Below are 12,952 nucleotides of genomic sequence, written 5' to 3' on the forward strand. Positions count from 1 at the left end.
ATGGATTTTTCACCTTCCTATCTTTTCTCCACCAAAACTTCACATTCTTCCTACAAAACAACTTCACACGTCACCTTTATGATCGAGTTCAAACCTAAACCTGCTCTTATGGGCTACTGTAAGGCTGGCCGGGCCCAAAGAGGTGACAAGATCTGTTCATTTTGGACCTTTAATTGCAAGATCTTCGTTCAGTAAGTTGGTGATCTAGGCTTTTTCTTTTTGATGGATTACAAATGTCACCCACAAAATTATTTAAACAAAAATAACTTTGTAGTCCTAATAATTTTGTGAAATACTTGGTGTTTTGACCATCTGCCTAACATTGATCGATCCTTCCCCCGTTGGGGACCACATACCAAGCCTCGCATCTTTGGGCGGGGAGGACGACTTTCCAGACCATATCGTCTTCCTGGAATGTCTAGGGCCGTACATATTTTCGGAAGGTTGATTCAACCTTCTTATTAACTATAATTCTGGATTATAGCTCATTGAGGGTTTTTTATAGGGATGATATGATGCCTTCATAGGCGAGCGATGATCCACCACGTTCTTTGAAGCCCCGACATCTCATGGTGGTCCACGCAAAACAATCTTTGAGCTCTTAAATCAAGGCAACCATTTTCTCCATTTTTTCTGCATTTGGTAGGGTGTTGATCCGCGTCATCCGAGGGGCAACCTTATCCCCAAATTGACCTCGTCCAATGGGTCTTGCGATTCAAACGGTGGGGTAGCTCGTCAGATCGATAAGAAAATCTTGCTCTAAAAAAGCCGGTTGGAGAGGTCCCCCTATCTGTCCATCGGAAAGGCAAACAGCATGAGCTCCGGCTTGTGTGTATGGGCAACCGGACCTGCCAGCTCTTACTTACAGATCCTAAAGGATCATGTCGTCATTCAGGATGTATTGATGAGTTGTTGTCAGCCTGAAATTCTTGAGGCAAAAATTTGATCCTATTGACTTTGAAGTCGCCCTCGTAATGTAGGGCTCGTTCAATGTCCCAATCAGTCACTAATACGTCCAAATTTGGTTCCGATATCCCAATTAAGCGTTCTGATCCTCGGCTCATCCTCTGGAACCTGGGCCATTTCGGACACTGGAGGAGGCTGCTGGTGGGTAAAACATTTACCCTTCGGTAATACGCTCTTTGAACTCCATTCCTTTTGGGCCTAAAGTTGATGGCGCAAATCTTTTCAATCCAATTTCGACCTTCCAGTGACCACTGCATCCTAATTGTTTGGTCGTTGCCTCATTTTTCTGACCTTTCCGGTCTAATTTCGGCCTTTCAGTGTACCTCCTGACCGCCTTTCTGTTGCCCCCTGCCTGACCTTCTTAGCAAAGACAGACAGACAAACATTGTCGTTGCATTTTTCTTTTTTGAGCCTTGGTAGGAGGTCCTGACCTCTGCACTTTCTGTTTCAAGGCCCAGCTTCCATCGTGCAGAACTTTATTGGACATCCGTGTTTGATATGGTATAATTACCACCTGATCCACCGATGTCACTCTCCAAACCTCTTCGCTCTTCTCGAAGCTCATTTCAGCAACCGTATTAGTGGAGGAAAGTCTATCCCACACCGAGCTCCTTTTCGGAGGTTTAATCAATCTCCCAAGTTTTTTTAGCACTAAGCTTTTTAAGGCCTATTTTCTTGTTGTTTGTTCCGGACTTTGATGTCGGTCTTCTAGACCTCGCTGGACATACTCCAAAGAAATTTATGGTGCGAAGAACAGTTCCGTATCGACCTTCATGTCAGGTTTCTCGGCCAGGCTGAGGCGGCCTTTCTTAATGGCCTTTCCTTGGGAGATCTCATGCAAGAAGGTCTCATCCGGTTCATCCTCAGCTTCAAAAGTTTCTCCCTGAGCATAATTAGGGTGGTTTCATCCTCAGCTACTTAAGCATCTTTTAAGAGCTGTTCGGCCTTCACAGCCTTAAATGTCAACTTTCGAAAGTCGTGGTACCCCTGAAGAGCCAAGTTCTTGCGAATATGATGCATCATGTTGTCTATTGCCACGCCCACCACTTGGTTCTCCGGCATACAAACTTGGCACCTGTTTTTTGACCTTCTAAAGCATTCCAGGAACAGCGCTACAGTTTCCTCATTGCGCTGACGCAAAATCATCAAATCTAATACGGTCACCTCATGTTGTCTATTGCCACGCCCACCACTTGGTTCTCCGGCATACAAACTTGGCACCTGTTTTTTGACCTTCTAAAGCATTCCAGGAACAGCGCTACAGTTTCCTCATTGCGCTGACGCAAAATCATCAAATCTAATACGGTCACCTCATGTTGTCTATTGCCACGCCTACCACTTGGTTCTCCGGCATACAAACTTGGCACCTGTTTTTTGACCTTCTAAAGCATTCCAGGAACAGCGCTACAGTTTCCTCATTGCGCTGACGCAAAATCATCAAATCTAATACGGTCACCTCTGGGAGGGGGCTGTAAAAACACTCTTGAAAGGTCCTTTCCATGTCCGTCCGGGTATGGATGGACTTTTGAGGTAGAGAGGTTAACAAGATAATGCTAGACCAATCAGGGAAAATGAAAATAGCTTGATGGACTTTATTCCCGAACTCTCATCCACACTGAGTCATAAATCGGCTCACATGATCGATTTTAGATTGAAAGTCTTCTCCCAAAAATAGAGAAAAATTGGGATCCGAGTATTTGGGACAACGGATGATTCAAAGCAATGTAATTCGGGAAATGTCTTTGATAGTAAGGCCTTGTCGGTAATCGGATTGGATCGCAATAAATTCTACAAATTGCATCCTCAATCACTTGTGGATTTATGACGGGATATGGTAGCAGCGTCATCTTTTCCTGCCTCCCAAGTTGTTCGAGAGTTGCATGAACGGGTGGCACATTGCATAACGCTGGTTGCGGGAAGGCCTGATGAGCAAACCCCCGATGTGGGGCACAAGCTCGGGTGCCTTCCGTGACTTCTTTGAGGACCAGTGTCTGCTATGATGATACGTTTCTGGGGTTCTGCATCGCTGTTTGGATAGGAGATCCATAACTTTGTTGTAATCCGAAAATAGCAGAGAGTTGGTCTTCTCCGGCAGCTCTGTGCCCCTCAACGTATTAGGATGACGTTGAGACTAGTCCCTCTGGCTCCCATATTGTTCCAGAAGGCATTGGGACAAAGGAGGGTGTTGGAGTTGCCTTCGTTCATGTCCCCAGGCACTGGAGGTCCCTCGTCTGGCTGTAATTATTTTTTTAATACAAATTATTGTAATCCATAAAAAAAAATATAAAAAAAAATCTAGATCATCATTGGTTTGATGAAGTTTTATAATCCAAAGCCCAAAATGAATAGAATTTTTTACTTTTTCGGGCCGACTCAACTTTACAACAGCCAATAAGAGTAGGTCCGAATTTGAAATCGATCAGAAATGTGATGTGGGGAGCTGTTTTATAGGAAAAATATAGGTTTTGGTAGCGAAGACTGAAGAGTTAAAATGTGGAAAATCCATCCAAAAAGGAGGGTGAAATGTGAGATTTTTATAGAAAGAAATGAAAAATGAGAAATGGTTTATCTAAAAAAAAAAATGGTTGGAATGTCAGATACTTGTGAAGAAGGTTCAAAAGAAGAAGAATCTATTCAAAAATAAGACTGGAATGTGAGCTTTTTATGGAAATAATCCAAAAGAGAAGGCCTTATCCAAATATTAGATCTACATCCAAATGATTCAGATTTAATAAAAATGACGTTCCAATGATTTGAACAAGATTCATTTACCTTACACAAACACTTTTTTTTTTTAGAATATTTTTTTTTAAAAAAATTCTTAGCTTTTTCAAATTGATTTACAACTTTATTTTGCATTTTCTGCAATTTTCAATATATTTCTGTCTTCTTTTTTCAAATTTCAGCATTTGTTTTACCTTCCCAATTTTATTTTTTATCTTCTTTCCGCTTTAATCACCCGAATATCGTGAAATAGCCCGGATCATTTTTTGAGGAGGTCGGGAAATCCTACGATCAAATCAATTCCGACAGGCTTTTTTTATTAAGCCGTCAGTGATGATTTCTTATGACAAAAGAAATGGCACATCTGATAAGACTCCAACATCTCACGATCTTACATGCAACTTCGAAAAAATTATTGATGCCGCCGAAAACTGCAAAGATGTCCAAAAACAAAGAAACAGTCGGCGATTCATCATCTCGCTCGATGCTCGAAATCACGCCACACAATGAGGCGCCCACAGCTGCTGGAAGGCCAAATAAGGTTGTCAGCCTTCCTGCTAACGTATTACTAGAGCAAATTCGTGGGGAAATCCAGTTGTCCTTTCAAGGATCCGCCTTGGAACTATCTCGGTACATTACCAATGTTCTGAAACCGGCCATTCAGAACGAGTTTGCACTGCTTCGGGAGGAGAAAGCTCAAAAAAGCAAGGCCCCGATGGCCAGTGCCTGCCACCTAGAGATCTGGCCACCCACGGGCCTCACAACCAGTTGTGCAGCAGATCCGACCTTTTAGACACTCAAATACGGTCATGTCACCCATTTTGGTAAGGTTACTGGGTCTGGAGGACCTTCCCTCAATATCCGAAAGCTGGGAGAGTCCAAAAATTTGTTAGGGCAAGTCTTCTTCGGTCCGCCTTAAGCCGATGGGTTCAAAATGGCCTTTGGGCCCGTCCCCTCAGCCCCACAATGGCAAACAAATCCCATTTTTGTTGGAACAACATTCAATGCTCCTATCTCCACTTCAGTCCTTCGGGAAAATTCTAAAGCCGGACGAGGGACCTCAAGTGCTTGGAGGCATGAACGACAGTAGCTCTAGCACCTTCCTTTGTCCCAATGCCTCATAGAACAATATGGGAACCAAGGGGGCCAGTCCCAACGTCATCCCAATACACTGAGGGGAGCTGCCGGAAAAGGCCAACTCTTTGCTGCTTCTAGATTACAGGAAGGCAATGGATATCCTATCCAAACAGCGATGCGGAACCCCAAAAATATGTCATCGTAGCAGGCACTGGTCCTCAGAGAAGTCACGGAAGGCACCTGAGCTCGTGCCCCACACCGGGGATTTGTCATCAAACCTTCCCGTAGCCAGCGTTACACAATCTCCCACCCGTTCAGGCAGCTCCCGAACAGTTTGGGGGCAGGAAAAGATGACACTGCTACCACATCCCGTCATAAATCCACAAATGATTGAGGATGCAATTTTTAGAAGTTATGACAATCCAATCCGATTATCGGCAAGGTGATAACTCAAATAATAGCATACTTTATGTAAGAACCATCACAATATCTTATTTATGGCATACTTTATTGATCTATTTTGGCATACTTTATTGATCTATTTCGGTTTATATGATCCAAAGCTCGCTTGTGAACATTATTGATGTTTTTAGCCTTTTTAAGCGATGAATCTAGCTCAGAAATGCCTAAGTATGATGAGACGAGCGAGGCCGCGGCCAACTGTTGCAAGCGACGTTCTTTTCGCTCGCGCTTGAGCTAGTCAGCCAGCCAGACGTCCACCACTGATGAGCGATGATCCAGAAGTTCCAAGAATTAATTCAAGTATGGAGCTCCAGCGGTCAGCCATCTATTACCGGCCAGCTACGACAGCGTCGCTTGAGTTGTGCCGATGCCCTCCAGCCAAACCAAGTGTAGTGAGGAAAGCTAAGACGACCTGTGCCCAACTAGTGCAGTCCCACAGATGAGCGAGCAAACTGAATGTTGTGGTAGTTCCAATGTCCAACCATCTAACTACCTAAATGCCTAGCGGTTGCAAAACCATTCTCAACTGCTACACTGTAATCGCTCAGCTGCCGCCAACTGCCGATCCAAAAAACCTCTAAATAGGGACAAATTTCTTGTATAATATATCATAGATCATAATGTGATATTGTGCTTTTACTCTGTTCGTTTTCTGAGAGCTCTAATCTTATAAGGGAGTTATGTTAGTTAGAGAAAGAGGTCAGAGGGGTGGAGGTTCTCTTCTCCCCTGACCATCCAGTTTTCAGTGTTTTTAGGTAGATTTACAGCTTTCTTATTTGTTTTGTTACCGTTTTCCTAATGTAGATTCACCCTTTTCGTATAAGTAATTCAATATCAAGATTTCTCCATCTTCAAATTCATTCTCAAATTCAATTTTATATTTGATTGTTTAAATCTGGAGTTTCACTTGCTATGGAAAATGTGTCAGAAAATTGATTATTAAAGCCCAACTTTGCCTCATATTCATTAACAATTTTTAGGTAGTTCTACGTAATTAAGTACATGGGAGCCTTGTTGACCTACTTAATTACTATTCTGAATTCAATTTTGATTAAAGAAATGTGTCAAAAGGGTAAAGCCATTAATGAAATAAATTTCCAAAATAATTAATTAGATATAGGTGTTTTTCTATCGGATCTCAGAAATGTGTAGTGACAATAGCTTTTCTTGCTTATAATATTCTGAATTTAGGTATCATTGAAGCTTTTTTGTAAATCCCTTAAAGTCAAGTACCAACAAGTCAAGATTCCGGTTTGAATGAACAATTATAATCCCTTTTCTTACTTCTTCCGCTCCGCTTTATATATATATTTGCTATTTCACTTGCATCATCCGCTCATTTCAGTCATGGGAACATAGTCATTTTAATTATGCATAGGTCACACACAACCATCTTTGGTCAGTCTTGTCGCTGTTATTATTATCGCTCATTTACTCGCTCTCACTATCACTCATTGCATGTTAACCATTACATGTATATATATACCACTCGCTATCATCCCTGCCGCTCCGCTCCGCTCATCATCATTCCCACTGCACTCGCCGCTCGTGAAAAATCGCTCCGCTCACCATCGTTGCCGCTCACTCTTTACTACTTTATTTACTTTATCGCAATTTACTACTTTCCGGGTTGCTTGCCTGACAATAAATATTTCTTGATTTAATTTCATAACTTCAAATTTTTGTGTTCGATCTGAAAACTCATCAGATCCAACCTTCCAAACATTCAAATACGGTCATGTCACCCACTTCGTTAAGGCTACTGGGCCTAGAGGACCTTCCCTCGATATCCAAAAGTTGAAAGAGTTTATAAATTCGTTAGGGCAGGTCTTCTTCAGGCCGCTTAAGCCAATGGCTTAAGAATGGTCTCTGGGTCCGTCCCCTCAACCCCACATTGGCAAACAAATCCCTCTTTTGTTGGAACAACATTCAGCTCTCTTGTTTCCACTTCGGACCTTTAAGAAAATCACAGTCCAAAGTAAAAAGTAGAAACAAAATTTTGAATAACACAATATAAATATATATAATTTAGTAATTATAGTCTAAAACAATTTTATATTTTATTCAAAATTGTAAGCATACTTATCATCTATGAAATACTAAGTTTGTTGGTTCTAACGAAAATAAATTAATATATTTTTTTATTTAAAAAAATTAATATTAAATATATTTATTATTTTTATATTAGCTATATAATTCTTATAATTTTATATTAAAAAATAATGTGTTGAAATAAATAAATAAATAAATAAAAACCGTGACATTTCATCAATCTACATTAAAATAAACTGATCATACATTCCGCCAGAGACCATATAATATGAAGGCACATCCTACGAAAAAGACGCCATCAATTCTTTACTACGACTAATAATTAAGTTAAGAGGTAATGTATTTATAAAACAAAGAGGAAAATTTTAAATACAGCATTAGGAATGTAATAACAACCATTAATTTAAATATTATTTTATTTAGTTACAATTATTAGATCAAATTGAAATTTGAGATAAAATTTAAGAATGTTGTTAGTTGATTGTGGATATTTTATTTTACTTTTGCAACCTTAAGCATGACCAAAATTGATAAAATAAATAAATAGGGTTTCTAAAAATTAGATAAGATAATTGTTAGATATAGTAGATTTAAAAAATATTTTTTTTTTTTTAAAAAAAGTGAATTTGCATAATCATAATAATAATAATAATAATAATAATAATAATAATAATTAGGTTTTAAATTAGTCTTACTTGATTTATGATGCTATATATATTATATAGTTAATTAAATTTATTTATACTTATTAATTATGTTTTAATTTAATAAATTTTATTTAAAATAAGAGAATATCAATTAAAATAAGACAGACAAAATAAAAAAAAAAATATATCAAATAAAATTATTTAATAATAAATTCAAATTAATATATTATTATTTCTAGTATCAATTATAGTTATTGATTTGAAAATATATATTTAAAAAAAAAAAAAGAAGAAATGAATTTGCATAATCATCATCATCATAATAATAATAATAATAATAATAATAATGGAGTTTTAAATTAGTCTTACTTGATATATGATGCTATATATATATATATTATGTAGTTAATTAAATTTATTTATATTTGTTAATTATGTTTTGATTTAATAAATTTTATTTAAAATAAAAAATATTAATTAAAGTGAGACAGACAAAATAAAAAAAGTGTCGAATAAAAGTATATAATAATAAATTTAAATTAATATATTATTATTTCTGGTATCAATTATAATTATTGATTTGAATTTTTTCTAACTACAACTATCTATATTGAAGAAAAAATTCAAAATACAAGAATAAGTATAAATATATTGAGTAATAAAATTATTTTTATATTTAATCTATTTTTTATTTTATTAAAAATATAAATACTAATGATTTGATTTGATAGTTTTATTTTATTTATCTTAGTATTATTTTGTATTATTTAAAAAGTTGTTAATTAATTAATTTAATATATAAATATTATTATAAAATTGTAAAATGGTAGGGTGTGTTTGTTTGGTATTTTGATATTTTTTTTATATAGGGTATGAAGAATTATGTAGGTAATATAAAAATAAAAATGGTGTATAATACATTAAATTGTTTTTTTTTTTTTGGAAAAATACGTTGAAATTTTTTGTTAAAAGAACAAAGCTTAGAGCAACTGTTATAGTCGTTACATTTTCATTCATTATTTATTTTATCTCTCTCATCCACATCATATTTAGTTCGACATTCAATTATTTCTTTTATCACCCGTTGCAGTAAATCACATCCAACACATTACCTTTACTATTTTATAAGTCCATAATAATTTATTTATTTTTATATATTTGTATTATGTAATAAAATATATAAATAATTTGTAGTATTATATTTTAACTTTTAAATATTAATCTATATAAACTTTAATAATTGGAATTATTCGAAATAAATCAACATATATATTAATTAAAAATAACATAAAAAAGAATCGTAATATAATATAAATGTATAAAATAAATATATTAACAATATAATTTAAAATCATTATTTTTATTATTAAATCGTATCCAACAGTTTAATTTAAGAAATGATTGAAAAGATCAATATTTTTACTAGTCATTTTGTTCAATCGAATATGAAAATATGGAGAATTGGTTAGTGAAATTTATAAAAATTTTGGATAGTTTAATTTAATTGAATAGGAAAATGTATAGATAATTTATGTTAAATTTAAATTTTGAAATTTTGAAATTTCAAAACATTTGGATAGTTTTTAATTTTTTTTTTCTTGAAGATAACGAGTTCTTTTAAAGGTAATAAATTTTAATAATTGTAATTCTTATTAAAGGCAATGAGTTTTGTTATAGTAAAAATAGAAAAAATAATGATAAAAGTAATTAAAAAGGTGACTGTAAGGGATGCTGGTAAATAATTATAATAAATTTAAAAATTATTTATTCATTTATTTTTCATAATATATAAGTTGTTGGTGTTATAATAACATTTTTTTAAAAATTAGTTTTTTGATATTTATTTCAATATTATATATATATATATTTTGCTTTTAGATGATATTTCATAATATTTTATGTAATAATATCAAATATGATTTTTTGGTATATTCATTTTTTTAATAAAATTTAAAGTTTTTATTAGATAAAATTTTTCATAATTCTCTTGTGGTTTCGAAATTCAGCGGAAAATTTCTATATACTTTAAAAATTGCGTGACACCCTTTATATTTTCAAATATACTCATAATTGTAGTTTCGTAAGGGATGACTAGGTGGTGTGGGGTTGGATGTGTGACCATGAGAGTCATGGGTTCAAACTCCAACACCTTAGATCATACATTTAGATTGTATTTTTTATAGTTGATATAATTAAGTTCAATATTATATAATAATTTTTATTAATTCAAACTCCAACACCTTAGATCATACATTTAGATTGTATTTTCTATAGTTGATATAATTAAGTTCAATATTATATAATAATTTTTATTAATTCAAACTCCAACACCTTAGATCATACATTTAGATTGTATTTTCTATAGTTAATATAATTAAGTTCAATATTATATAATAATTTTTATTTTAATAATTTAAATAGATAATTATGTTTAAGATTTATTTTTATGTGAGATACAGAGAATTGTAACGTTAATATAAAAAATAATATTTTATATTGAATGTTAATTTTATGAGTTAATAATATACATATATTAAGAATTGTGTCAGAAAAAAATTGGGCAAACAAACCCTTAGATTTATATATATTTGGTATGTTTATTTTGTAAAATGGTTTGAATGAATTTTTCTTCTTTTTTTTTTATGTATAGATATAGATACAGAGAATTATGTAGGTAATATAAAAATAATGAATGTTTTGTAGTATTAATTCTTTTAGAAAAATATGCATTTTGTTTTGTAAAAAAGAAAAAATCTATAATTATTTGTGATTCTAATAAAATAGGTACAAATTTAAATCTATATATTTTCAAATTTATTTTTACTTATATTATCAATATATTATTCATTTCTAAAATTTAAGATTTTATTTATTTTGCAATACTTTTTTGTATTTTTATTATAAAATTTTTAATAAAAATATATTACATTATATATTAAATTATTATTTTAAAAAATCTCAGATCAGACATATTATAATATTTTTTTAAATTTAAATAAATTTCAATTTTTAAATACCAAGTAATTTGTATTTTATTTTTAAGATTTTTATATTAATTCTAACAAAATTTTTAATAACTTTTTTTTAAAAAAAAGAATTTTAAATTTAAGATATCTATTATAAATATAATTTATAACTTAAAATTTATATTAATTATTATATATTTAATAATAATGTACATGTATGTGCATACGAGTATTACGATATAAAAACACCCAAAAAAAATTTAATTGAAAAAATTAATTTTTGTCCCAATATAACAAAAATTTATCAATTTTGGTCTAAATATAAAAAAAAAATTCATCAATTCTAGTTTTATTATAAACAATTTCAATCAATTTTGGTCATATTATAAACAATTTCATTCAATTTTAGTCCCACCGTTAAAAACTAACGGAAATAGCTGACGTGAATGTAACATAATTGACGTGTCAACTGATCTACAAAGTACACGGTCATATACAATTATACACGGCCATGTATATTTTAGTATACAATTATATACGACCATGTTTAATTCTAGACCGTTGTGTACTTTTCCTGTTTTAATCTAAAATTTTATTTTTTTGTTTTATTTTTTTAAAAAAATATTTTGAATTTAGAATAGTTGATATAGTTAAAATAGAAAAGATCAATAAAATTTTGTATAAATTTTTATATTTGAATTAAAATTGATACTTTTTCATTATATTATTACTATTGATTTTTTTTTATTTTAACTACATCAACTATTCTAAATTCAAAATATTTTTTTTAAAAAATATAACAAAAAATAAAATTTTAGACCAAAACAGAAAAATACACGGCCGTGTAGAATTAGACATAGTTGTGTAATAACATGGCCATGTATAATTGTATACTAAAATATACATGGCCGTGTGTCACGTCAATCCCGTTACGTCCACGTCAGTCATTTCCGTTAGTTTGTTAACTGTGGGACTAAAATTAATTGAAATTGTTTATAATGGTACTAAAATTAATGAGATTTTTATATTGGGACCAAAATTGATAAAAAAAAATTTATATTGTAACCAAAATTGATTTTTTCCTTTTTTTTATTTTTAGAAAGTATTATTTTTTTATTTTTTGTATTTTTAACATACTTTCACTTATCGATAAAAATATTACTATTTTTCAATCATTAAAAAACAAAAAAAATACTCATTCGACCTTGAGGGTCACATTTATCTTTTATGTCATTATACTTAACATTAAAAATATTCTTATATTTATATAATTTTTTGTATAAATGTCCTTCTATTAGCATTATAAGACAATAATGGAAGCATTTTTTCAAATTTTTCTTAATTTATATTACGTTTTGATATAATAATTAATATTTAAAGATTAATAAGTAAAAAAATAAATGAGACCTTAAAGCCAACCCAAGATAGTATTATATTAAAACAAAAGAATATTATTTTATTTTTAAAAATATTAAATTAAAATATTATTCAAACGAAATTTAAAATGCAAATTCAAAGTCAAATTAAACCCAAGCAAAGCTCGTTTAATCTTTCCACAATTGCAATAAATTTTTAATTCATATTTTTAACATAAATATATCATTTTATTTTATAAATAATAACAAAAATTCATCTAAAATACTTACAAAAACCTTTCACAATTTTTAATATTTAATTATAAAATATAACTATCTCTAAAACATTAAAACAATATAGGAAAGAAATCCAACACTCTCAATAAAAACAAAAATAATAAATTACCGTCCTATTATAATTTTTTTTTATCAATTTTAATTCTAATATAAAAATTTTTAATCATATTTTATTCTACTGTTACCAAAACTACGGCGACAACCCCTGCAAGCACGTTTGTCGGCAGCCGTCCTCCCCACTTTCAGCAAATTGTCATTCTATTCCGTTTACAAGGGTTATTTTTTTTCACATATTCGACCAATTTTTATATCATTTCCTACCAAATTTTCAAAATAAATTTATATATCTGTCCATGCAACTTACTACAATTTTATTTACTTCCCCTAAATTACAATTCAAACCATA

Source organism: Andrographis paniculata, unplaced genomic scaffold (genome assembly GCF_009805555.1).
Source record: "Andrographis paniculata isolate CXL003 unplaced genomic scaffold, ASM980555v1 Contig22END, whole genome shotgun sequence".
Classification (NCBI taxonomy): Eukaryota; Viridiplantae; Streptophyta; class Magnoliopsida; order Lamiales; family Acanthaceae; genus Andrographis; species Andrographis paniculata.